This window comes from Hyla sarda, chromosome 2 (assembly GCF_029499605.1).
Source record: "Hyla sarda isolate aHylSar1 chromosome 2, aHylSar1.hap1, whole genome shotgun sequence".
Taxonomy (NCBI): domain Eukaryota; kingdom Metazoa; phylum Chordata; class Amphibia; order Anura; family Hylidae; genus Hyla; species Hyla sarda.
Window position 1 is genome coordinate 207,960,071 of NC_079190.1, and position 25,251 is coordinate 207,985,321.

A 25,251-nucleotide genomic window follows, 5' to 3' on the forward strand; every position below is an offset into this window, starting at 1 on the left:
AACGATTTCAGCAGGCATCGGGCACCGGCTCCCCTCCGGCTAGCGGCGGGGGGCCGGGAATGGACAGGACGTACTCCTACGTCCTCGGTCCTTCAGGACTTGGAAACGGGGGCGTAGGAGTACATCCATTGTCCTTAAGGGGTTAAGAAGCCACTCCTTCAATGCCCAGGCGGTGTATTTGGGATTATTGGCATGCAGAAAGACCCAGCCACGTTTCATATCCAATGCCCTTGCTGATGGAAGGAGGTTTTCACTCAAAATCTCATGATACATGGCCCCATTCGTTCTCTCCTTTACACGGATCAGTCATCTGGGTCTCTTTGCTGAAAAACAGCCCCAAAGCATGATGTTTCCACCCCCATGCTTTACAGTAGATATGGCGTTCTTTGGATGAATCTTAGCATTCTTTCTAGTCCAAACACAACTAATTGAGTTTTTGCCAAAAAGTTCTACTTTGGTTTCATCTGACCATATCACATTCTCCCAATCCTCTTCTGGATCATCCAAATGCTCTCTAGCGAACTTCCGACGGGCCCGAACATGTACTGGCTTAAGCAGGGGACACGTCGGGCACTGCATAATTTGGTTCCCTGGCGGCGTAGTGTGTTACTGATGGTAGCCTTTGTTACTTTGGTCCCAGCTCTCTGCAGGTCATTCACTAGGTCCCCCCTGTGTGGTTCTGGTATTTTTGCTCACCATTCTTTGTAATCATTTGGAAACCACAGGGTGAAATCTTGCTTGGAGCCCCAGATCAAGGGATATTATGAGTGGTTTTGTATGTCTTCCATTTTCTAATAATTGATTTCTTTACATCAAGCTGCTGGCCTATTGCAGATTCAGTCTTCCCAGCCTGGTGCAGGTCTACAATTTTGTTTCTGGTGTCCTTTGACAGCTCTTGGCCATAGTGGAGTTTGGAGTGTGACTGTTTGAAGTTGTGGACAGGTGTCTTTTATACTGATAACAAGTTTAAGCAGGTGCAATAAATACAGATAACAAGTGGAGGACAGACGAGACTCTTAAAGAAGAAGTTACAGGTCAGTGGGGGCCAGAAATCTTGTTTGTTTGTAGGTGACCAAATACTTATTTTCAGGGCTCAAGTCCTGCAGGAACTCATGGGAATGGAGTTCCTGCACTTTTTCCGCAGCAGGAATGCAGTTCCCATTAGCAGGAGTCCTGCAGGACCAGCCCTTAAAGGGGTACTCCGCCCCTAGACATCTTATCCCCTATCGAAAGTATAGGGGATAAGATGTCTGATCGGGACCCCCGTAATCTGAGCTGTGGCACCCCAGACATCCGGTGCATAGAGTGGACTTTGCTCCATGCCGAATGACTGGTGAAGGGGGGCAGAGGGTCTTGACATCACGGCCATGCCCCCTCAATGCAAGTCTGTGGGAGGGGGCGTGACAGCCGTCATGTCCCCTCCCATAGACTTGCATTTAGGGGCTGTGGCCGTGACATTACGAGCCTCCGACGCTGCACCCAAAGCTCTAAACGAATGCCGGTGCAGCAGGGAGAATGCAGGGGTCCCCAACGGCGGGACCCCTGCGATCAGACTTCTTATCCCCTATCCATTGTATAGGGGATAAGATGTCTAGGGACGGAGTACCCCTTTAACCCCTTAAGGACCAATGCAAATAAACCTGTACACCCCTGAAAGACCAGGCCTGTTTTTTCAAATCGAGGATGTCTGTCTTTATTAGAGAACGTTTTGCCAATCACGATAATTCTGACATTGTTTTTTTGTCACAAGTTGTCCTTCATGTACATAGTAAAAGTAAGCCAATATCATTTGTAGTTTTTTTTTACAATGCAAAAAATCATGAAATTTTTACAAAAAATTACGATTTTTTGCTATTTTAACACTAATAGGTTGCATATATTTATACTTACTGACCAAATAGTTTATGAAACTTATACTTTCAGATGTCTACTTTATTTTGACGTCATTTTTTAGTTTTTAATTAACATTTTAAATTAGTTAGAAGCCTAACAATTTAACTTGAAATTTTGAAAATTTTGAAAAGTACATCTTTTTTTTATGTGCTATGCAAGGTTTGAAGAAATTAAAAGGTAGTAGAACATAGGAACACCCCCCCCCCCCCAAATTACCCCATTTTAAAAACTAGACCCCTCAAGGTATTCGCTAGGGGGTACAGTGAGTATTTTAACACCATAGTTTTTTGGCAGGAATTATTACAAAGTCAGTGTTAAAAATTCAAAATTAGCAATTTTTCACAAATGCATCATTTGGGGGGCATATTTTTTGTACATCACTTCTGATATTGAAAGAAATGCATCCTATATTTTATTAAGCTGCTTTTCCCATGTTCGGAAATACCCCCGCTTTGGCCATATATGGTTCCTTGGCCGCGTGGTAGGACTCAGAAGGAGAGGAGCGCCATTTGGCTTTCAGGGCAGAACAGTACCCCCACCCCCACAAGTGACCCCATTTATATACCGCACCCCTACAAGTTATTGGCTGGACAAGGGACCTCTCTGATTGGTCCTTGGTCGGCTTGCAGTATAACGCGTCTGTCTGTGACAGCTAAGGCTCCTGATGGATATATCCGCCATGTTGTGGGAATAAGCACCCGCTCATGGCGAATATATCTATCACTGCTGGGGCTGGGTAGCTCAGTGTGTCTGCTCATGACTGCCGGTGGGAAATCCGCCGCTATGAGTGGACACACAAAGCTACCCAGCCGCAGCAGCAAGCTCATTACCGTGACTGCTGCATAATGTGTAGGATCACATGGTGGAAATCCGCAGCATATTACATGCTGCGGATGTCCGCCAATGCGATCCTACACATTATGCATTTTTTTTTTATTAGATTCATTTAATAAATGTATTTTTAATATATATTTTTTTTACACTTTTATTACATTTTTATTTATTTTTACACTTTTATTTTTTTTATTTTTTTATTTTTACACTTTTTAATGCTTTGGAATACTTAGTATTCCAAAGCATTGCAGTTATATGCTGCCTGCCAGTTTTCACTAGCAGGCAGCAGGCAATACCCAGGGCAGACCTGGGGGTCCGGGGTGCTGCAGGAGAGACAGAGGGAGCCCCCTCCCTCTGTCAGAACTCCTTACAGCGCACGGTGACTTCTGACCTCGGCTGTAAGGGTTAAACTGTCGGGAGTGAAGTGAACTTCACTCCCGGCAGTGCGTCAGGCCCCGGCCAGCCGCGCATTACACACAGCACCCCGCGATCGCGATGCGGGGTGCTGCAGAGGAGACAGAGGGAGCCCCTCCCTCTGTCATAACACTTACAGCCCGTTGTCATTTCCGACCGCGGCTGTAAGGGTTAAAACTGCCGGGACCGAAGTTTACTTCGGTCCTGGCAGTGCAGCAGGGTCCCGGCTGTGTGATACAGCCGAGTCCCTGCCGCGGTCTCGTGGGTGCACTGGGCAGCACCCACGAGAATAATGGACGAGTATAGACGTCCAGGTGCGGGAACTGCTGCCAACGGCCGTCCATGGTCATTATCGGGTTAAGTGGAAATCTTGGGTGAGTTTCCACCCTTTTTCCCAGGACTTGACCCCTGCTTATTTTCCATAATTTGCCATAATTTGCTAATAAATTATTTAAAAATCAGACATTATGTCTCTCATAGTTGAGGTATACCTATAATCATCTTTTTAAGTGGGAGAACTTGCACAATTTGTTGCTGACTAAATACTTTTTTGCCCCACTGTAGATAAATATATAGCATAGTATAGTAAAAAATAAACATATAATCCAGTTTACAACATTCACCTCATGTCCCCAGCCCAGCATGGATCAAAAATGGCTTTGGCTTTACATATATGTCATGAAAGGACACACAGGATCCAGCTCCATGGGAAAAGGGTGCTTCATTCCAAATGCAATAAAATCACAGTCCACTCACAGACAGCAATCTCTCAAAACATTTCTGTCATAAATAACACCCTTAGACAGGTACTCTGCTGGAAAACATGTTTGTTTTTTTTTATCAACTTTTGGCAGAAGGTTAAACAGATTTATAAATTACTTCTGTTAAAAAATCCTAACCCTTCCAGTATTTATCAGTAGAGATGAGCGAACTTTTGAAAAATCCGTTTCGGCCGATTCGCCGAATTTTTCAAAAAAAATTTGGTTCAATTCGAATTTATTTGTGATAAATCTCATTTAAAAATGGCTATTTCAGGGCTACAGAGAGAGCCTCAATAGGAATGTAGAACACTTTGCTTTACTCCACGAATATGGAGTGTGCTGGGGTAGGGAAATAATACTGTTATTCAGTATGACATGCAGATTACAGGCATTGCTTTTAGAATGACTGCCACAGAGCGGCACAATGACAGAGCCTGGAGGTGGCATCAGTATGAAGAGACCATATAGTGGCTGAATGACACAGCTTGGATGTGGCTGAAGCATGAGTAGACCATATAGTGGCTGAATGACACAGCGTGTAGGTGTTGGCCGCATGAGGAGACCATATAGTGGCTGAATGACACAGCGTAGAGCTGTTGGCAGCATGAGGAGACCATATAGTGGCTAAATGACACAGCGTGGAGGTGTTGGCAGCAGGAGGAGACCATATAGTGGCTGAATGACACAGCTTGGATGTGGCTGAAGCATGAGGAGACCATATAGTGTCTGAATGGCACAGCCGGGAGTTGGCAGAAGCATGAGGAGACCATTATAATTTAAAATTTTTTAATAGAAATGTAAGATTTTAAAATTGAGCATTTTTAAATTTAAATGTTAACTCCCAAGTTTTAGTGTCCCGGGCCCCAGCGTGTGGGTACAAAGGACCAAATCAAACAAGGAGTCACATGGCAGCACAATGACAGAGCCTGGAGTGACATCAGTATGAGGAGACCACATAGTTGCTGAATGACTGTCTGGAGTTTATGACAGCATGGGGAGACCTTATAGTGGCTGAATGGCACAGCCTTGAGTTTGTGGCAGCATGAGGAGACCATATAGTGGCTGAATTGCACAGCCTGGAGTTGGCTGAAGTATGAGGAGACCATGTAGTGGCTGAATGAGTCAGCCTGGAGGTGGCAGCAGCATCAGGAGTCCCGAAAGTGACCCTAAAGGGTCTGAAAGTGACCCTGACGAATTCCTGAAACTGGGGACCAGCACCTTAATTAAGTTTTGCAGTATCCATGGCAGCACAATGAGAAAGCCTGGAGCTGGTAGCATCAGTATGAGGAGACCATAGAGCAGCACAATAAGAGCTTGGAGGTGGCAGCATCAGCATGAAGAGACCATATGGTGGCACAATGACAGAGAGTGGAGGTGGTAGCATCAGCATGAGGAGACCATAGAGCAGCACAATGACAGAGCCTTGAGGTGGCAGCAGCAGCATGAGGGCCATGCCAACTGAGGGTTGAGTCTGAGGAACCCACCGACTGTTGACTGGGGGTATCAGATGTCACTTGGGATGAAGTGAATGACCAAGTGAACCGATCAATCACAGCTGCTCGTTTGCTGGTCGAGACACGACTGCTAGCTGACACCGTAAGCTCAACTCTTGCTGCCACACACCCCTACTCTGCTGTGACCTCTGCCACTCCTCTGTGCACGTCCTGCCACTACTCTGCCTGACATACTTATTGCGTATATGAGGGGAGTACAATACGCTTCACTACGCTTAAAACAGTATTTGTCTAGAAAAGCAGCAGGTGTGTACTTTTGGTTGTCCTTTCACAGTATCTAGGCCCTTGACAGATTAACAGGTACAAAATAGTACACTACTTAGATGTAGGTATGTGATATGCACTTATGAGGGCCGAAAAATGCACTACAGTACACTTAAAAAAGGATCTGAGTAAAAACACTAGCCGGTTTGTACTTTTGTCTGAGCATTCACAGTATCTAGGCCCTTAACAGCATATGTGGTATGCACTTATGAGGGCAGAAAAATGCGGTACAGTAAGCTTACAAAAACGTATTTTTGTAAAACACCAGCCAGTGATTACTTTTGCCTGGACTCTCACAGTATCTAGGCCCTTAACAGGTTTAACCCCTTAACGACGCAGGACGTATATTTACATCCTGCGCCGACTCCCGCGATATGAAGCGGGATCGCGCCGCGATCCCGCATCATATCGCGTCGGTCCCAGCGCTAATCAACGGCCGGGACCCGCGGCTAATACCACACATCGCGGCGATGTTCGGTATTAACCCTTTAGAAGCGGCGGTCAAAGCTGACCACCGCTTCTAAAGTGAAACTGAAAGTGACCCGGCTGCTCAGTCGGGCTGTTTGGGACCGCCGCGGTGAAATCGCGGCGTCCCGAACAGCTGATCGGACACCGGGAGGGCCCTTACCTGCCTCCCCGGTGTCCGATCGACGAATGACTGCTCCGTGCCTGAGATCCAGGCAGGAGCAGTCAAGCGCCGATAATGCTGATCACAGGCGTGTTAATACACGCCAGTGATCAGCATAGGAGATCAGTGTGTGCAGTGTTATAGGTCCCTATGGGACCTATAACACTGCAAAAAAAATGTTAAAAAAAAGTATTAATAAAGGTCATTTAACCCCTTCCCTAATAAAAGTTTGAATCACCCCCCTTTTCCCATAAAAAAAAATAAAACAGTGTAAAAAAAATAAAAATAAACATGTGGTATCGCCGCGTGCGTAAATGTCCGAACTATAAAAATATATCATTAATTAAGCCGTACGGTCAATGGCGTACGCGCAAAAAATTCCAAAGTCCAAAAAAGCGTATTTTGGTCATTTTTTATACCATTAAAAAATGAATAAAAAGTGATCAAAAAGTCAGATCAAAACAAAAATCATATCGATAAAAACTTCAGATCACGGCGCAAAAAATGAGTCTTCATACCGCCCCGTACGTGGAAAAATAAAAAAGTTATAGGGGTCAGAAGATGACATTTTTAAATGTATACATTTTCCTGCATGTAGTTATGATTTTTTCCAGAAGTGCGACAAAATCAAACCTATATAAGTAGGGTATCATTTTAACCATATGGACCTACAGAATAATGATAAGGTGTAATTTTTACCGAAATATGCACTGCGTAGAAACGGAAGCCCCCAAAATTTACAAAATGGTGTTTTTTTTCGATTTTGTTGCACAATCATTTTTTTTTCTGTTTCGCCGTGCATTTTTGGGTAAAATGACTAATGTCACTGCAAAGTAGAATTGGCGACGCAAAAAATAAGCCATAATATGGATTTTTAGGTGGAAAATTGAAAGGGTTATGATTTTTAAAAGGTATGAGGAAAAAACGAAAGTGCAAAAACGGAAAAACCCTGAGTCCTTAAGGGGTTAAAATAGTACACTACTTAAATGCACTTGTGAGGGCAGAAAAATGTGCTACAGTTCGCTTAATAAACGTATTGGAGTAGAACACCAGCCGCTGATTTACTTTTGGCTGTCCTTTCACAGTATGTAGGGCCTTGACAGATTAACAGGTACAGAATAGTACACTTCTTAGATGTGGGTATGTGATATGCACTTATGAGGGCAGAAAAATGCGCTACTGTACGCTTCAAAAATTATTTGAGTAAAACATCAGCCGGTGATTACTTTTGGTTGTCCTTTCACAGTATGTAAGCCCTTGACAAATTAAAAAGCACAAAATAGTACACCACTTAGATGTAGGTATGTGGTATGCATTTATGAGTGCAGAAAAATGCAGCACAGCACGCTTAAAAAAATTTATTTTAGTAAAACACCAGCCGATGATTACTTGTGCTTGGACTTTCACAGTATCTAGGCCCTTGACAGATCAACAGGTACAAAATAGTACACTACTTAGATGTACGTATGTGGTATGCACTTATGAAGGCAGAAAATGGGGTACAGTGCGCTTAAAAAACAACTTATTTTTGCACACCAGCAGTACACAACAGTGCTGCAGCACAAAAAAGCTGTGTACTAAACACAAAATTGCACTCTGTCAAAGACTAATAGGAATGGACTGCTGGGTATTATACCATCTACAGACTAGTATAACCAGCAGTTGATTTGTTGTGGAACAAAGACACAGAATTGCGCTGAAAAATTATTCCTGCCCTCTCTGCTAAGGTTTAAGAAGTTGAGGCAGATTGTTGAAATCTATGAGGCAACACACAGCTATCTGCCCCTCTCTGTAATACAATGCTGTAGTAAGTGACTGGGAGGTTAATGGCTGCAGTAAAAATCCTTTTCAGTGGAATAAACACTGCTTTCTGTCCACCAGAACGCTGATGTGACTAGGATGTGAAAAGCTGCTTGAATGAGCTTTTCTGTGTAATACACACACACAGCAATGTCCGTCTTATCTCTCTGCAGTGTAATGAATGATATGACGAGCCGCAAAATGGCTGCCAAATATATTGGGTTGTGACATCACAGGGGTGACTGGCTGCTGATAGGGTGCATCATGCTTGTGATTTAGGATCATCCCGCCTACTTCCCTTCCCAGCGTTCCTTGCCCCATTTACTGACATGTGGAGCCACCATTTTAGGTGTCCTGGAGTCTGGACCACAGTAAATGGAGTTTAATTAAGTGATTTGCGCTATAGAATCACAGCTATATTCGCATTTGTTGCAAATCAAATATTTAATGAAATTTGTAACAAATTCAGGTTCGACAGCTTCGATTCGCTCATCTCTACTTATCAGCTGCTATATGCTCCACAGGAAGTTCTTTTCTTTTTGAATTTCCTTTCTGTCTGACCACAGAGCTCTGCTGACACCTCTGTCCATTTTAGGAACTGTCCAGAGTAGGAGCAAATCCCCATAGCAAACCTCTCCTGCTCTGGACAGTTCCTGAAATTACATGATAATGTACTATTTGAGAGCAGTTAAGTATACAAATGCAGTTTTACAATAAATTTACACTTATGTTCTAGTAATTGTCATACTGTTGATGGTAACTTTTCACATTTCTCTCAGACGACCTCCTGCAGGCAAGCGCCTGACTTTCATCTGGAGCTTATTATTGTTGTGTTCCAATCTAATTAGCAATTGAGAATTCCTTTTCTTGGGGATGGGATGGGGCACTCACCTTCTTCACTTGTGTGTTGTAAACACAATTAAAATGATCTTAAGAAGAACTGTATTCCAGAAACAGTTGGGGGCTTGCTAAATATGTCAGCTGAATTGTTCACACACTTTGACTGCCAGTTGGAAATGCCAAGGATCATGGTGTAGTTGTGTCAATAACACAGTTGATTGTGTATATGTAATATGATGTAACTATTCACTTTTTGCAGTGGAAACAATGTTTAATGTGAGTTCAGGCTTAGTTATTGTAGCTACAGTACCTATATTGTTAACTGTGTCAGTAGTTATTTTTATGGTATAGGTGTTTCCTTTATCCTTAAACAATGATTAAGTGCCCAATTAAATTACATAAGCACAAATCATTTCATCTATTCTCCTTTCACATGGAAAAAAATACAGATAGGAAATTGAACTTCAGTTGTTGGCCGTGTTAAAGGGAAAAGGAAACTGCACCTAGCAAAGATCATATCCATAGCTGTACAAGAATAATTCAAATAATACAGGCACTTACTTTTTATTTTCATAACTGAAAAGCAGTGATTTGGTTTAAAAAATTTATGCATGACTGAATGAAAACATAGAAGAATTACTTTTAACTATTCTACTACCATCACAGTTATTAGAGGTGTTTAATAACCTAAGGTAACCTAAGGTTTTTCTATGGAGTCATATGGGTATTTGTGTGTGTTTACTCTCTGTTGCACCATTTATGCATGAGTCTCGTGTGCATTATACCTCACTGCACTTCAGTATTCTAATTTGTTTTATTTTGTGCTGTTATGTCATAGTGTACATAGTGTACGTGTTACGCCGAGCGCTCCCCGGAGCGCTCACAGCGTTCTCCTATTCGCAGCGCCCCGGTCAGACATGCCGACCGGGTGCGCTGCGATAATGTTCCCAGCCGGGATGCGATTCGCGATGCGGCACGCGCCCGCTCGCGATGCGCATCCCGAATCGCTTACCAGACCCGTTCCCCGTCTGTGCTGTCCCGGCGCGCGCGGCCCCACTCCCTAGGGCGCGCACGCGCCGGGTCTTTGCGATTTAAAGGGCCGGTGCACCACTGATTGGCGCATGAGGTTTTAATCAGTACCGTCACCTGTGCACTTCCCTACTTATACCTCACTTCTCCTGCACTCCCTTGCCGGATCTTGTTGCCATTGTGCCAGTGAAAGCGTTTCCTTGTGTGTTCCTAGCCTGTGTTCCAGACCTCCTGCCGTTGCCCCTGACTATGATCCTTGCTGCCTGCCCTGACCTTCTGCTACGTCCGACCTTGCTCTTGTCTACTCCCTTGTACCGCGCTTATCTCAGCAGTCAGAGAGGTTGAGCCGTTGCCGGTGGATACGACCTGGTTGCTACCGCCGCTGCAAGACCATCTCGCTTTGCGGCGGGCTCTGGTGAATACCAGTAGCAACTTAGAACCGGTCCACCGACACGGTCCACGCCAATCCCTCTCTGGCACAGAGGATCCACCTCCAGCCAGCCGAATCGTGACAGTACGTTATTCCTGTGTTACTTTATTGAATGAAGTATCCTTGGACTGTGACTTTACTCTATACATTATCTCTGTACTGTAAGACACATAGCACAGAGTGGACAAAGTGGACCACAATAATCATATACAACAGATTCTAAACATGTTGTGGAAAGTGGTCCTGAAGTGGGCCCCCTATTCTAAATTTTACTATGGATGGCCATGGTTACTTCTTACGCCTCATTTTTGAACCACTGTGTTCATCTAGCTTACCTAACCATAGTAGTTTGGGCATGTGTTAAATAAATTAGATTATTTAAGACAGAATAGCTATATATCAATTTAGAAATGCTATACATAAAAAGTTAATAATTTTGTAAATTGCAAATATATACATCATATATGGCAATGACACTTGTTTGTATTACGTTGCAAAGTTACATTCACAATCCTGTCTTAGATCTGCAAAAAATGCACTGTAGTGGGGTGTGTTGTCACTTGCTTCATATTTTTGGAAAATTCAACTTATTTGTTAATATATTTACATCATTAATACATTTTGTCATAGTGTAAGTCTTTATATAATTGTTAAATAATATTCAATGATGGATGGGGGGGCTGGGTTTCACATGTTTTTTTGCTTTTAATTTGCACAAGATTTTGTGAAAAAGTGGGGCCCAGCAATCACATTTTCAAATGAATTATGCTCTAATTTTTCCTTGTGTATGTCATGCTCACAAAGTTGTTGTTTTTTTTTTTTTTTAAAAAGGGACAGTGACAATTTTTTTTTTTTTTTACTTTGGGAGAGCATGTATTGATCAGCCGCACAACTGCAGTGCCTTACCATACTTGCCAAATACCTGGATTCATTGCAAGTAAATAGTTTAGTCTTCTCACATGGGACTGATCATGTTATTTAATTTGTGCAATTTTATAATATGTAAATATTAAAAGTTATGTTTTAATGGCACTTCTGTCTATGAGACACAATATTTTGTTTGAGCTGATGCCGAGAGGTTTTCGATTGGGTTTGTGTATGGCCCCATCCATAGACATACATAATCAGTTTTTTTTAAAAAGGGGCATGGCCTTGGATAAAGAGCCTGTTGAAAATCTGTTGCAATCTTAGTGCAATTGTGGTACAATCTTACTGAAATCTGGTGCAATCTTAGTCTAAATTTACACACTCTACATTTACACTTGTTAAAAAGCCCAAACGGTGCCTAAATAATAGAGAGAGAAAATTCCAAGAAGATATTCATTGGTTTCAATTTATTTTTACTAAACTAAAACTTTGGTAACTAAAGAAAAGGGGGATAGATATGGGAGGTACATCTTCCTTTATGGAAGATGGGAAACCAGAGTAGTTATCCTGGCATATGTTTTTTCATTGTGCCCCCCCCCCCCCCCCTTTTAAGATAGATGTGCTAGTTGATTTATCCAAATTTTGTGAAGGAAGGCCACGTCAGGGAATATGGATAATGAGAGACATGAATTGTGTTATCGACCCGGATAAGAATAGGTTGAATTAGGGAAAAGCGATTAAGGGAGGGGAAACACCACTAGCCAGATTATGTAAAGAAAGGGAGTGGAATGATGAATGGCAGATCCAGATCCCAGGGGCACAGCAATTTTCATGTTTTAGTTCCTCCTACAAGGCTGCCTCCCGTATTGACATATGTCTGTGCGATGAGGGTGCACTGGGAGTAACTAAAAGTGTTTAAATATAAACCTAAAGCAATCTCAGATCACAGCCCGATGATAATCGAATTAAAGGGAGGGGGAAAGAATAGTAGACGCCATAATTTTAAACTTAATCCTCATTGGATAAGGGTGGTTGGAGAAGAGGAGTGGTTTCTAAAAGAATTGGAGGCTTTTTGGGAAATTATTTTAAACTCTGCAAGCTTGCCGTGGGACGCAATGAGGGCCTTCTTGAGAGGATTATATAAAAAGGAAATTGGGGGGGGGGAAGGGAGTATGTGATGGAGGAAACTAGGTTGAGTAAAAAAGTGTCTTAGTTGGAAGCAGGAAAAGGAGATATGGGACAGAAGGAATATTTTAGCAGTTTTGGAAAGCCACAGGAGGCGTACGCGACAGATCTCCTAAATAAAGCCAACAATAGAGTACAGTTTATGGGACACGTGAACTATTTTGAGAAGGGGGAACCCAAAAAATGTTGGCAAACTTGTTGAAAAAACAAAAAGGGAATAATGACATAATGGCCCATAGGAAGATAGATGGCTCCATAACTACAGATGGAGAAGAGATTGAGACCTAATTTCTTTTTATTTCGGCTTATATAGTACGGAAAATAGAGTTAATGAGGAAGAAATAATGGTATTCTTAAACATTACCCAAATCCCTTGTGTATCGGAAGATATGAGTAAAGCATTGGATGAACCAATTTCCTTTCAAGAATTGGAAGAAGTGCTATGTGCCACTATAGGCAATACATCTCCTGGATCTGACGGATTGCCTTTCCAGCTATATAGGAAATATGCAGCATTCCTGCTCCTTAGATTGTTAGCAACTATTAATGAATGCTGGAGGGTGGGCACTCTCCCTAGATCCATGTGCGAGGTTAATATAATTCTGATTAAAAAGGCAGGAAAAGATCCATTAGATTTGGGGTTGTATAGACCCATATCTTTATTAAATACAGACATAGAATTAGTAGCAAAAGTTTTGGCAAGGGGATTAAACCAGGTGGTAACTAAAATAATAGGATTTGAACAGGGAGGGTTCATGCCGGGCCGGACAGAACATGATAATATTCAACAGGTATTCAAATCTATTCAATGTAAGGATACGTGTCCTCGCTCTATCCTGTCGCTAGATGCCAAAAAGGCGTTCGACAGGGTAGAGTGGGGATACATGTGGAAGGTTTTGAGCAAATTTGGGCTGGCCTCCAGATTTGTTAGTTATGTTCAACTATTGTATAATAATCCGAAAGCAAGTGTTGTGATGAATGGCATTCCCTCCAGGATGTTTAAACTAAGCAGGGGGACTAGGCAGGGGTGCCCACTCTCGCCATTATTATTCGCATTGTACATAGAGCCGCTAGCATTGTGAATCCGTGTGAACAATTTTTTTGAGGGATACGGGAGCAGGGAAGGTAGCAACAAGATACTATTATATGCAGACGATATACTTTTGTTTGTCACTCAGCCTAAGGAAAAAATCCCTCAGATTATGGAGAAGTTTGAAAAATATTCTCTGGTTTCAGGGCTCCAAATAAACTGGAGTAAGTCTATCCTGCTCCCTCTGGATGACAAGTTGACAGGATGGAAGGAAGATTGATGATTTTGGGGAAATCCGAGAGCTTTACTTATTTAGGGATTAAAATATCAGCGGGAGTGGAGCAGTTTATGAAAAATAATATTCGACCTTTCATAAAAAATTGAATTAATAGGATAAAAATTTTGATAAAAATGACCTTGATAATGTCAGAGCGAGTGGTAATAGTGAAAATTATAATACTGCCTCAAATCCTCTTTCTCTTTAGCGCATCGCCAATCTGGATAGGAAACACCTGGTATAGTAAGCTGGAAGCAATATTGGAAAGAGTGTTGTGGGGCAGAAAACGGGTTAGGTTGAAATACAGTAACTTTACAACTACGTGAGGAAAAGGAGGGATTGCTTTGCCCAATTAGTAAGACTGGTAAACTGGAGGGAGTCTGAGTATCTAGATAGATTAGTTAAAGAAAACAAAATAGATAATGTATTTGAATTATTAGAGTTTGGGGCACTAGGGGAGCACGAGAGGAATGGAAATCCACAACTGATAAAATTTGATAAAACCTGGAAGGAGTTAAAAAAAAAAAAGGTGTCACTTTGCAGATTGTAAGGAATTCATGTGGAACAATAGGAATTTAATTGAATTATTAACGTGTTACCAAAATTTTTGGAAAAGGATGGGGGTGAGTAGAATAGGAAAGATGCTTGATTAGGTGGGGACGATTGGTTGTATTATGCACAGATTCAACATGCACTTAATAATACTGTGAATAAGAATATATTTAACCCCCTTGGGGATGGAGGTTTTTTCCGTTTTTACACAGTTTTTTTTTCCCTTCTTACCTTTAAAAAATCAGAACCCTTTCAATTTTGCACCTAAAAATCCATGTGATAGCTTATTTTTTGTGCCACCAATTTTACTTTGTAATGCCATCAGTCATATTACCCCAAAAAAATTATTGTGTGACAAAATTGAAGAAAAAATGCCATTTTGTAACTTTGGGGGCTACCTTTCTAGGAAGTAAATTTTTCGGTAAAAATGACACCTTATCTTTATTTTGTAGGTCCATACGATTAAAATGATACCCTACTTATATAGGTTTGATTTTGTCGTACTTCTGGATAAAAATCATAACTGCATGCATGAGAATTTATACATTTAAAATTGTCATCTTCTGACCCCTATAACTTTTAAATGTTTCCGTGTACGGGGCAGTAGGAGGGCTCATTTTTGCGCCGGGATCTGAAGTTTTTAGCGGTACCACTTTTGTATTGATCAGACTTTTTGATCGCTTTTTATAAATTTTTTCATGATATAAAAAGTGACCAGGTTTAATTAACGATATATTTTTATAATTCGGACATTTCTGCATGCGGCGATATCACATATGTTTATTTTTATTTACACAGTTTTTTTTTATGGGAAAAGGGGGGTTATTCAAACTTTTATTAGGGGATTTGTTAAATTGATCTTTATTAACTTTTTTTTCACTTTTTTTTTTTGCAATGTTATAGCTCCCAAAGGGGGCTATAACACTGCAAACACTGATGTTTTACATTGATCAATGGTTTCTCATAGGAAACCATTGATCAATGATTCTGCCGCTTTACTTCTCATGCCTGGATCTCAGGTGATCTGACAGCGAGGAGGAAGGTAGGGGACCCTCCTTCTCTCCTACAGCTGTTCAGGATGCCACGATTTCGCTGCGGCGATCCTGAACAGCCCCCTGAGCTAGCCGGCATTAGTTTACTTTCACTTTAGACACGGCGTTCAACTTTGAATGCCGCGTCTAAAGGGCTAATAGCTGATCACGGTGCCACGCGTTATTAACCACCGGTCCCGGCCGTTGTAAGAGGCTGGGGCCGACACGCTATGATGAAAGGGAAAGGGAGTGGGCGAAGGGCGTACAGTTATGTCCTCTGTCCCCAACAGGTTAAAATTTATCAAAAATTTAAATATAGGTATAAATGAAATGATGAATATTTTAAAAAAAAAGTGGACTAAGGATATTGACACCCTCCAGGAGGAAGCTTGGGAAAGAATTGGTAAAAATATTGAAAAGGTATCATGTAACATGCAGCATAAAATTACCCAATTTAGAATCCCACATAGGACTTAAAACTCACCGATGTTTCTTCAGAAAATAGGGGCTAAGAATTCATCAAAATGTTTGAAATGTAGTCTAGAAAATACAGATCTTTTACACAATTTCTGGGCATGCAACCACGTAGCAAGTTAATGGGAACAAGTAATTGTAGAGATAGAAAGCAAAGTAGGGGAGAGAATCCCAAGGACTGTCCCAGCCGTACTATTGGGGGATACCAGGGGCCTGGGGAGAAGTAAAGAAAGTATAGGTAGAGCTCTTTTTTATGCCAGGCTGGTGATATTGTGTAACTGGGTGAACCCGACTGGTCCATCAATTGAGGAATGGCAAAAAAGATTAGACTCTGGATTATTAATATTATTTATTTAATAATTTTATATTATCAACAATATTAATTTAATAAAGCTCTTATTACTTAGAAACATGATTTGTGTCTTCTTCACCAGCTGATTTTGACTTTCCCATCTGAGATGTTGAGGTACAGAAGAAAAATACAGTGCAATGTTCATGCTATTGGGTCTGTAGGGGTATGAGAAAAGTATGTAACAATATCACATTCATTTTTTTATTTTTTTATTTCACTATGCTACAGGGGCTGTAAAGTTAGTGTAGTTTATAATATAATTAATTAAATGACTGTCATCTCAGGTTTTTCCAGGATGCAGTGTGGCCCAAGACATTACATCACTAGTCAGTTGTTCAGAGTGAGCCTGTGTAGCGACCGCTGGTTGGGAGGTAGATCATTCTGCAGTGAATTGTAGGTTTTCCACAGTTTGAGGCACCCTGGTTAGAAAACATTGAAGAGATCACAGGTGCGTTTCAATTGGTGGGGTGGCCATTTTGTGGAAGGGAGAAAAATGACCTCACACTAACAAACAAGGACTTATGGAACTTGTAGTTCGAGGGAGGGAACTCCAACAGGAAATAGCCAGTTCATGAAAAGATAGCCATAGCATTATGGCTGACTCAGAACATAGCCTTTTAGCTACAAGACAAGCACACATCCCTCCTAAGCATGTCCATTACTGTCTAAAGTAAGTGCTAAAATCATCTTATGATGGATAACCCCTTTGAATAAAAGTGTTATAATGAACTCAGATAAGTCATATATTGTTATACTAATACCAATACATCATAACTAAATATTACTGTAATAATAAACTTGGATATCCCACCAATTAGTACCACCACTGGTAACAGAGAGAAAACAATCACACACAAAACCAAGGAGATAACATAGAAATGAATTGTTATTTAGTAAAAATCTGATAAAGTTTGCTGTATATCAGTAAATGTCATAGTATCTTATACTTTAAAGGGAACCAATCATCAGATTTTACCCTATATAACACTTGGCAATGCACTATATAGGGTTAAATCTTTATCCTCACTATCCCCGGGGGATGCTCCTGCCCCAGGGATGGTGACGATATGAAGTTATAAATTAGTCCCCTCCAGCCCCACAAATAGTCCCCTGGGCGGGGTGCTCCTCTTACATACTCCTGTTACTTTGGCTGGCAGCGACTCCCCCTCGGCTTGATTGACGGTCCGCGTCATCTCTCTGCTCAATGAACAGATGGAGCAGAGCAATGACGCGGTCCATCAATGAAACCGAGGGGGCTTCGCTGCCGGCCAAAGCAACAGGAGCATGGAAAAGGAGCATCCCGCCCAGGGGACTATTTGTGGGGCTGGAGGGGACTAGGTAAGAGGAGCTCCCCGCCCATGGGACTACTTGCGGGGCCGGTGGGGACTAGTTTATAACTTCATATCTTCACCATCCCTGGGGGCAGGAGTGTCCCCCGGGGATGGTGAGGATAAAGATTTTACCCTATATTACGCTTTGCCAAGCATTATACAGGGTAAAATCTGATGATTTGTTCCCTTTTAAGTATAAGATACTATGACATTTACTGATATACAGCAAACTTTATCAGATTTTTACTAAATAATAATTCATTTCTATGTTATCCCCTTGTTTTTTTTTTGTGAGTTTATTATTACAGTAATATTTTGGTATGGTGTGATGGTATTAGTAAAGCAATATATGGCAGAGTTATCTGGGTTTATTATGACAGCCTTATTTGGGCATGATATGATGGTATTAGTATAACAATATATGACTTATCTGGGTTTGTTATAACACTATTATTTAAAGGATATCCATCATAAGTAGATTTTAGTACATTTATACCTCCTTACTACTTAGGAAGCATGTCACATACATGTTTGACTTCAAATTCTAAATAACATATTATGAATAATAAAGCTAAATATAGAAACACCTGCACTAGGCCATGTGTCCATGTTGCCCTCTGTCACATTTAATCCTTTAATTAGAAATTTGATGGAATTTGAGTCAAGTGATGGCATTACTTTTGGATCATTATGCAATAAGAAACTGCTTGAGCATTGTGTTATTTCACTGTATAATATGACATAGATAATATAAAATGTATAAAAAGGAATTTATGCTTTCTTCCTTATTGCCATGTTTTTCTCCTCAGTGTTTTTGTAAATTATGTTTTATGACTCAAGAGCTTTGGCTTTATAATACAAAATTTATGAATGAATAATAGAATATTCTTAGGTCTGCGAGAAAAAAACCCACTTAAAATCAGGGGCAACTGAACATACAGTATATACCTATGTATGTCTAGTGGGGCATATTTGTGATTGATACAGAGTACTGCCATATGCATGAGGCCTTATTTAAAAATTTTTCTACTTTGTTTTGCCCTCCACTGATGTTGAAAATTCATCTGATGCACAGTAACAACCTATTTATTTTTTTTATTAGTTATTTTGAGCTAAGTATACTTGGTCATAAAAACATTACTATTTTTTTTAGTATAAATTTTTAGTTGTTAAGTAAATTATGGTGCCAACAGGAATAATGAACATTATCCACCAGGCTAGATACAATACAGTCTTTTGACCACAGCATGGAATATGAAAGCTTTAGGTTCAGATAAATAAGTATTTGGTCATGGTCCCTTTAAAAGTTGTTTTGGCCATAAATCTACTAAATAGATAATCTCTGAGATGCTTGAGCATGTGTAAATGTATTGACTAAGGCAGATGCAGATGTGGAAAGGATTCAGATAATACACGGATTTCTTACTGGGTTCTCAGCTTGTTTTAGCTTATTTTCTACTGATAAGGACCTACATAGGTTGGCTCAATGTGGTGCAATACTTTTATTAATGAATTCTGATTGTGGCACAATACTTGGAGGGACGTATGTAGAAATGTTTTCTGCCATGATGCCTCTCAGCACTTACTCTGACTGTAGGTCACTGAAGAGCTTAGTGTACACACAGGGATCCTTTAAGTGTTATTCTCCTCTAAGAAAAATATCCTTCTTGGAGCTGTAGACTTAAAGCACTCTATCTTCACAGCGTAGACTGAAACAAGAACAGGACAGGGACTTACTTGTAGAACAGAATTCCACCTAGAGATAACACTTTGAAGTAGGTATAGGTATGCAGAGCAGGAGCAAAGATAGAAGTTGTTAAAGGGTACCTCTCATCAAATAAACTTTTGATATATTTTAGATTAATGAATGTTGAATAACTTTCCAATAGCATGTTAATGAAAAATATGCTTCTTTCTATTGTATTTTTCCCGATCAGTCCTGTCAGCAAGCATTTCTGACTCATGCTGGAGTCCTAAACACTCAGAGCTGCCAGCCTGCTTTGTTCACAGCCAAACAGGCTGTGAACAAAGCAGACTGGCGGCTCTGAGTGTTCTCCTCTGTGAACAAAGCAGACTGGCAGCTCGTAGTGTTTAGGACTCCTGCATGAGTCTGAAATGCTTGCTGCCAGGATTGGTAGGGAGACCCCTAGTGGTCATTTCTTCAAAGTGGAAAATTTAATAGAAAGAAGCATATTTTTTAATAACATGCAATTGTGAAGTTATTCTGCATACATTAATCTATAATATATCAAAAGTTTTTTTGATGAGAGGTACCCTTTAACTGAACTGACTGACTGACCTGTCCAGGAGGAGCAGAACTGAGAGCTGAGAAAGTTAGACTTAGACCAGTTTGGCCCTCCTTTTCTCCTAGAAAACTAAACAACTTGAGCAGAACATGTGTCTGGCATGATGATTTTGCATGTCCCCTTGCAGACAAGGCCAGCAGTATGTTTGCATAGTGAACAAGTCTCACAAGTAGCAAGCACAACCTGGGCAATGCAGCACACAGTCTTCTCTCTCCCAGGCAACCACCACATCCCGGTAATGCCAAAATAGATTACAAAAAAAAAATCCTTTAAGGCATGAGGGCAGTTCAGACCCCTCAGACCCTTTTGTGTGTGTGCCACTTTGGTACCCTTGTGGCATTTTTGTGTCAAGTCTATCAGTTCAACACATCCCAATGTGTTTTTAAATGTCAACCACCTTTAACAGATTAGATCACTTAACTCATGTTGTTTAACCAAATGCTCTTACATCAGTAAACATTGCTGTGTTTGTAGCATGCTTTTGCTGTGAGTTTCATTTGATAACATTGGAAAGCATCCAGCACAGCCACATAATAAAGCTTGCATTATCTGAATGCAAATGTGTCTAATAAAAAACATCCCGATTGTGCCTCTAGCTCATGTGTTTTTGCCTTCAGTTTGTCTGGCATTTGTAAAGTCTAATTATCCATCTGAACTTGTTCCTTGAAGAACTTTCCCTTGAGAAAGAATGTGTTGACGCTATAATTCAGTACAAATTACTTTCTATGTAACGTATGATGTCACTCAGCTTTTTCCTATGAACTCTTTTAATATGATTGTATTTGCTTCTGAGTGGTAACAAAGGATTTCACCATACACCAAGTGCATGTTAGCTAGAAGGATCACATCCATGAAATATCCATTTATATACAGTATATTGATTAGCATATTAAATACATTTCATTATTTTGTACTAAGGAATGATGGAAGGTTTGAACCTTAAAGACCTGCCTTTAGGGGGCTTGACTTGGACTGAAAAAAGGTACATGTGTATTAGACTAAGCAGACCATTTTTGTCATGTATGTGGCTATGTGCAGGTGGAGGGGCTAATTGTCAATCATAGTTTCGTATAATAGGGTACATAATCGGGGAAAAAATTACCTAAAAAATAGTACCAGTATAAAGGAGGAAATATTTCCCCTATAGAGTGAACATATAGTGGTAGATACCAGCTGTACACAGGTTCGGCAGATCATATAGTGCAATTACATTGGGTGACTCAATAGGTAACGTCTTCTCTATTTGGATTCATTCCCTATCCTTTTTTTTTCTCTATCCAGCCCAGAGCATCATGATGATTTCTTCCAACCATAACTCATCTCTAGAGAACCTACCAGACAGACATTTTAGGCTCTGCACATTTCTAGCATCTATAGTGTCCCAGCTACCCTTTAGAGAGTAGTAACAGCAGCCTCCTTTAGATATTAGTAGTAGCAGCCCCTTTTAGGTAGTAGTAGCAGCAGCACCCCATTTAGGTAGTAGTACTCACCTTGCTCCCACAACATAGCCTTTGCTCTTCTCTTTTACTCTGTGCTCCAACACATGATGATGTCACACATGTGCCAGAGCAGAAAGGGATGTTCCAGCTCTTGTGGCTGCCTGCATAATGCAGGTGGCCACAAGAGGGATCACAGGGCGAGGAGCTGATGGCTCTTTGTTTTCTCATACAGCTAAACATTGCATTTAACTATAGGCATGTCATTAAGACACACTTGCCTGCCTGTCTTCTCCATGTATACCTTCAAATTATCATGTTATCATCAGGTTTATCTAAATGTGTTACAGATTTGTAGCTTTGACAGTTGTAAGAGGGGTCAACATTTCTGAAATGTTAGATTTCTTATCCTCTGTGTAACTTTTATTCCACTGTACTATATTCAATATAATTGTGTAGTTTATTAGCACTGTTATCAATCTACCTAATTATATATGTAGCATAAATATATTGCTAATTGATAAAATCTAGTAGGCTCTAAAATGCAGTCTGAGTTTGATGCTGAGAGAAAAGAGGAGAGATGAAGAGCTCCTCTAAAAAAATGACAGGAAGGGGAACTGAGAGTCTGTAGAAAGACGCTGAGAGGAAAGTCTGTGGAGTCAAACAAACTGAAAAATAAGCCATAATTAAGTGTTAATAAATAACAGTAGCTTGAGCATTGTGCAGGATAGATGATCCTGGTGAATTTCCTGTCAGTTAACTGGGAATTCCAGCCCATCCCTGTCACATCAAGATCTAATTTGCCCCAGAAATTAGATCACTTTCTGGAAAAGAACTGACTCAATTTTATGTGATCTGCCTATCGAGACAGAGCACTGCACTTGAATTAAAAGAAACTCCTGAACTGCCTGTGGCCCAATTTGTGGTATTGGAAGCATTTTCCGCAGCAGCTTTGCAGCTGGGCCAGGGAAACCACCTCTCTTATGCCTTTCCCCTTAGAGCACTACTTGGCACTCTATCAGATTATATAAAACTGTGGTTTTCTCAGCTCTGCAGCATCTCCACTGACAAGTCTGATCCCTGATCCCATTCGCTGTGCATTCATGTTGACATTTTCCTATAAGAAGACACCCTGATTTTGGCCAAGACCTTCCCTATACCTGCCCATCTAAAGAAGAAAGGCAGGTGTGTGTGACTTAGCTATGGTGGTGTAAAAGTAGTGTAAAAGCTCTGCATTATTGCACTGCGAATACTACCAAAGCTTCTCTTCTGTACAGAAACCACCTTCCTTCTCTTCTTTGTATCACGGATATCAAGCCCTTCCCAGAGAAGCGTGATTGTTTTCTGTCTATGGGCCGCTTCCTTTTTAACATTTCACTACTTCATTACTCACTACTCCCACCATGTAACTTAGGTGACATTTGGTCTGCTCACCATAGACTGCCACCATTCAGTTTACATTGTTAAGCCCCTTCCCTAAGACCTTTCAGTGACTTGCAATGGACCTTTGATTTGCTCCTGCTGCCCTTAAGGATTCCCCACCCCTAAAAAAAAATGACCCCTATTTCTAAGGGCTTGGATCCTTTCTCATTCCCTCTGCAGTTCTTGAGTATCCACGACAAAGTCTTTATGAACATCAGCTATCTAGTAATATTCTACCTCACAATCATAGATTTTTCCTTCTGTTTCCTGACCCAAAATGTCTACCTGCATTGATTCTATATTCTTTTCAGACCACATTCTGACTATTCTTACCCTCTCTTCTTCCCCTACTTATCCTTGAGAATTCTCATGTAACCTAAATAAATCTCTCTGTGACCCAATTATCCTTCATGACATAATACAGACCATAGCAATGTATTTTGAAATAAATTCCTCTTCTGACATGGACCTCTTTATTTAATTGATTAAACATGGCTTAAGACTTGAGAGAACAAACAGCCACTATTTTTTTTCTTATCCTAAATAGTGACACCACAGAATGAGAAGTTCTGTTGCTTTTTTTTCCCTCATCCGAAAAAAATCTGTTCCCTTACGGCTTGATATAGCAGCTGTGTTTGGGGACTACTATTCTGCTCCCTACTAGAACACTCCAACTAACAACCCTAACACTCATTCACCCACTTTACCTTGCAAAAACCTCAAAGAATCTGGTTTTCGCTCTCTGTCTCTTGAATTGCTCTCAGATCTTTAACATCCAATATCTCTGGACAAACTCTCTTTAAAGACACATGCTAGGAGGGCCTAAGCCAGTGGTCTCCAAACTTTGAACCTCCATGCCAAGGGCAATCTGGGCTTGCCGGAAATTTTTGTGTAGCTACATCTTGGAGGACCCCTGTTTGAAAACAACTCTCCTAAACCTTAATAAAAATCCACCATCGACACTTTTTTGATGCACTGAACTCCCTTTCTTGTCAGCTTCCATCTTTCTCCTCACTCTCTTCGGGCCCACAAACCTGTCATCCACAAGGTGGGGAAGGATCCAGGCAATGTGCCATTTATAGACCCATCTCACTGTTAAATGTCAGTTTAAGATAAACTTAAACAAAATCTGAGGTGCTAAATGTAATCTCCCCACTGCTCTAAAATCCCAAATTCTAACTTACTTTGTCTTTAAATGGGCATTCTTATTTAAATAAATAGAAAACCACTGAGCCAAAAGCCCCAGTTGCCTATTTGAAGCCAACATTAAGGTGAAAAATTCATGGAATATTACCTTACAGTACGTAAGCATGCAAAAATTGGTCAATAAACAAAAAATGAAAATAAGAACAAGGTCCTTAGTCCTGGACTTTTCATGCAGTTGTCTTACAACATCTTGTAAAGTGGTAATGTATAACAGAAGTGAATATTGGTTTTTGTTCCTCTGCACATATTTGACTTGCTTGCAAGCACAGGTGTACACGTATATACTACAGCAGTTAAATACATTTTAGGATTTTACATTGAGGGTCTATCAATTTAAAGACGTTTTGGACACAAAACATTTCTGTAAATGAATGCAGGTATGAGGTGACATGGAGAAAAAACGTGGTCTCAAAAAGCAGGAGGTGTTCAACGCCAAATGCAGTTGTGCATTTAAGCTGGGGGAGCAGATCCTGCCCTTGTTGTTCATTGCTAGGGGCGATCCCCTGCATAAAATGCATACAATGGAGGATGCCTGCAGCAGACTACAAGTGCCACAATAGCATCCTACACCAGATGAAAGGTGTGGATGTGTAACATATAGAGTAATAATACATTTAGGTGCAATACTGTGGTAGATGTATACAATGACATTGGCTAACCCTCAAAATGATGTTAAAATTGAGACATTAGCCAGTATATCCTTATATGAAGGACACACCTGAGCCCGCACACCAACGCCAAGGTTTCTCAAGTGGTACAGGACCTAACACTAACCTACCTGTGTCAGTGGTCAGGGGCAATTATATCAGCATTATGTCCGACTCACAGCCTGCTCCCAGTTACCTCCAGTGTGGCTGGGCACACATACAATGGGAGGAGGGAGGCAGGCTATAAGCCCCACCTAAGTTGGCTGATGTGTAGGTGTGTGAGGTGACATGGGGAAGAGAAAAAAAGTCCAACATGACTAGCAAGTTGTACCAAGTTTTTTTTAGTGTGCCATGAGCACTGTTTGGTGCATATTTTTGTAATGTGCATCATTTTCAACAATTTATAAATATATGCCTTCTATGACAGTAAGGCTGGGTTCACATCACGTTTTGTCCTATACGGGACCGCATACGGCAGGGGCATCTGAAAACTACGACTACGGTCGACTACAATTTTAGGTCCGGTGGAAAACCGCATACGGGGTAAAAAATGAGCCGGCCGGAGACAGCGTTTTACTCCGGTCAGCTCATTGAAATGAATTCCATACGGGACCAAATACGGGAGCACAAGTTTTCAGCTCCCCCTGCCGTATGCGGTCCCGTATGGGACAAAACGTGATGTGAACCCAGCCTAACACATGTCATTAAGAGATGGAGAAAAGCAGGAA

General features: G+C 40.9%; 1 protein-coding gene across 25 annotated transcripts in view; it reads left to right on the plus strand.

Annotated features, from left to right (window-relative positions):
• The window catches only part of ABI3BP (ABI family member 3 binding protein), a 463,829-nt gene that overhangs the window by 65,462 nt on the left and 373,116 nt on the right, over positions 1–25,251 (plus strand). The window lies entirely within an intron of this gene.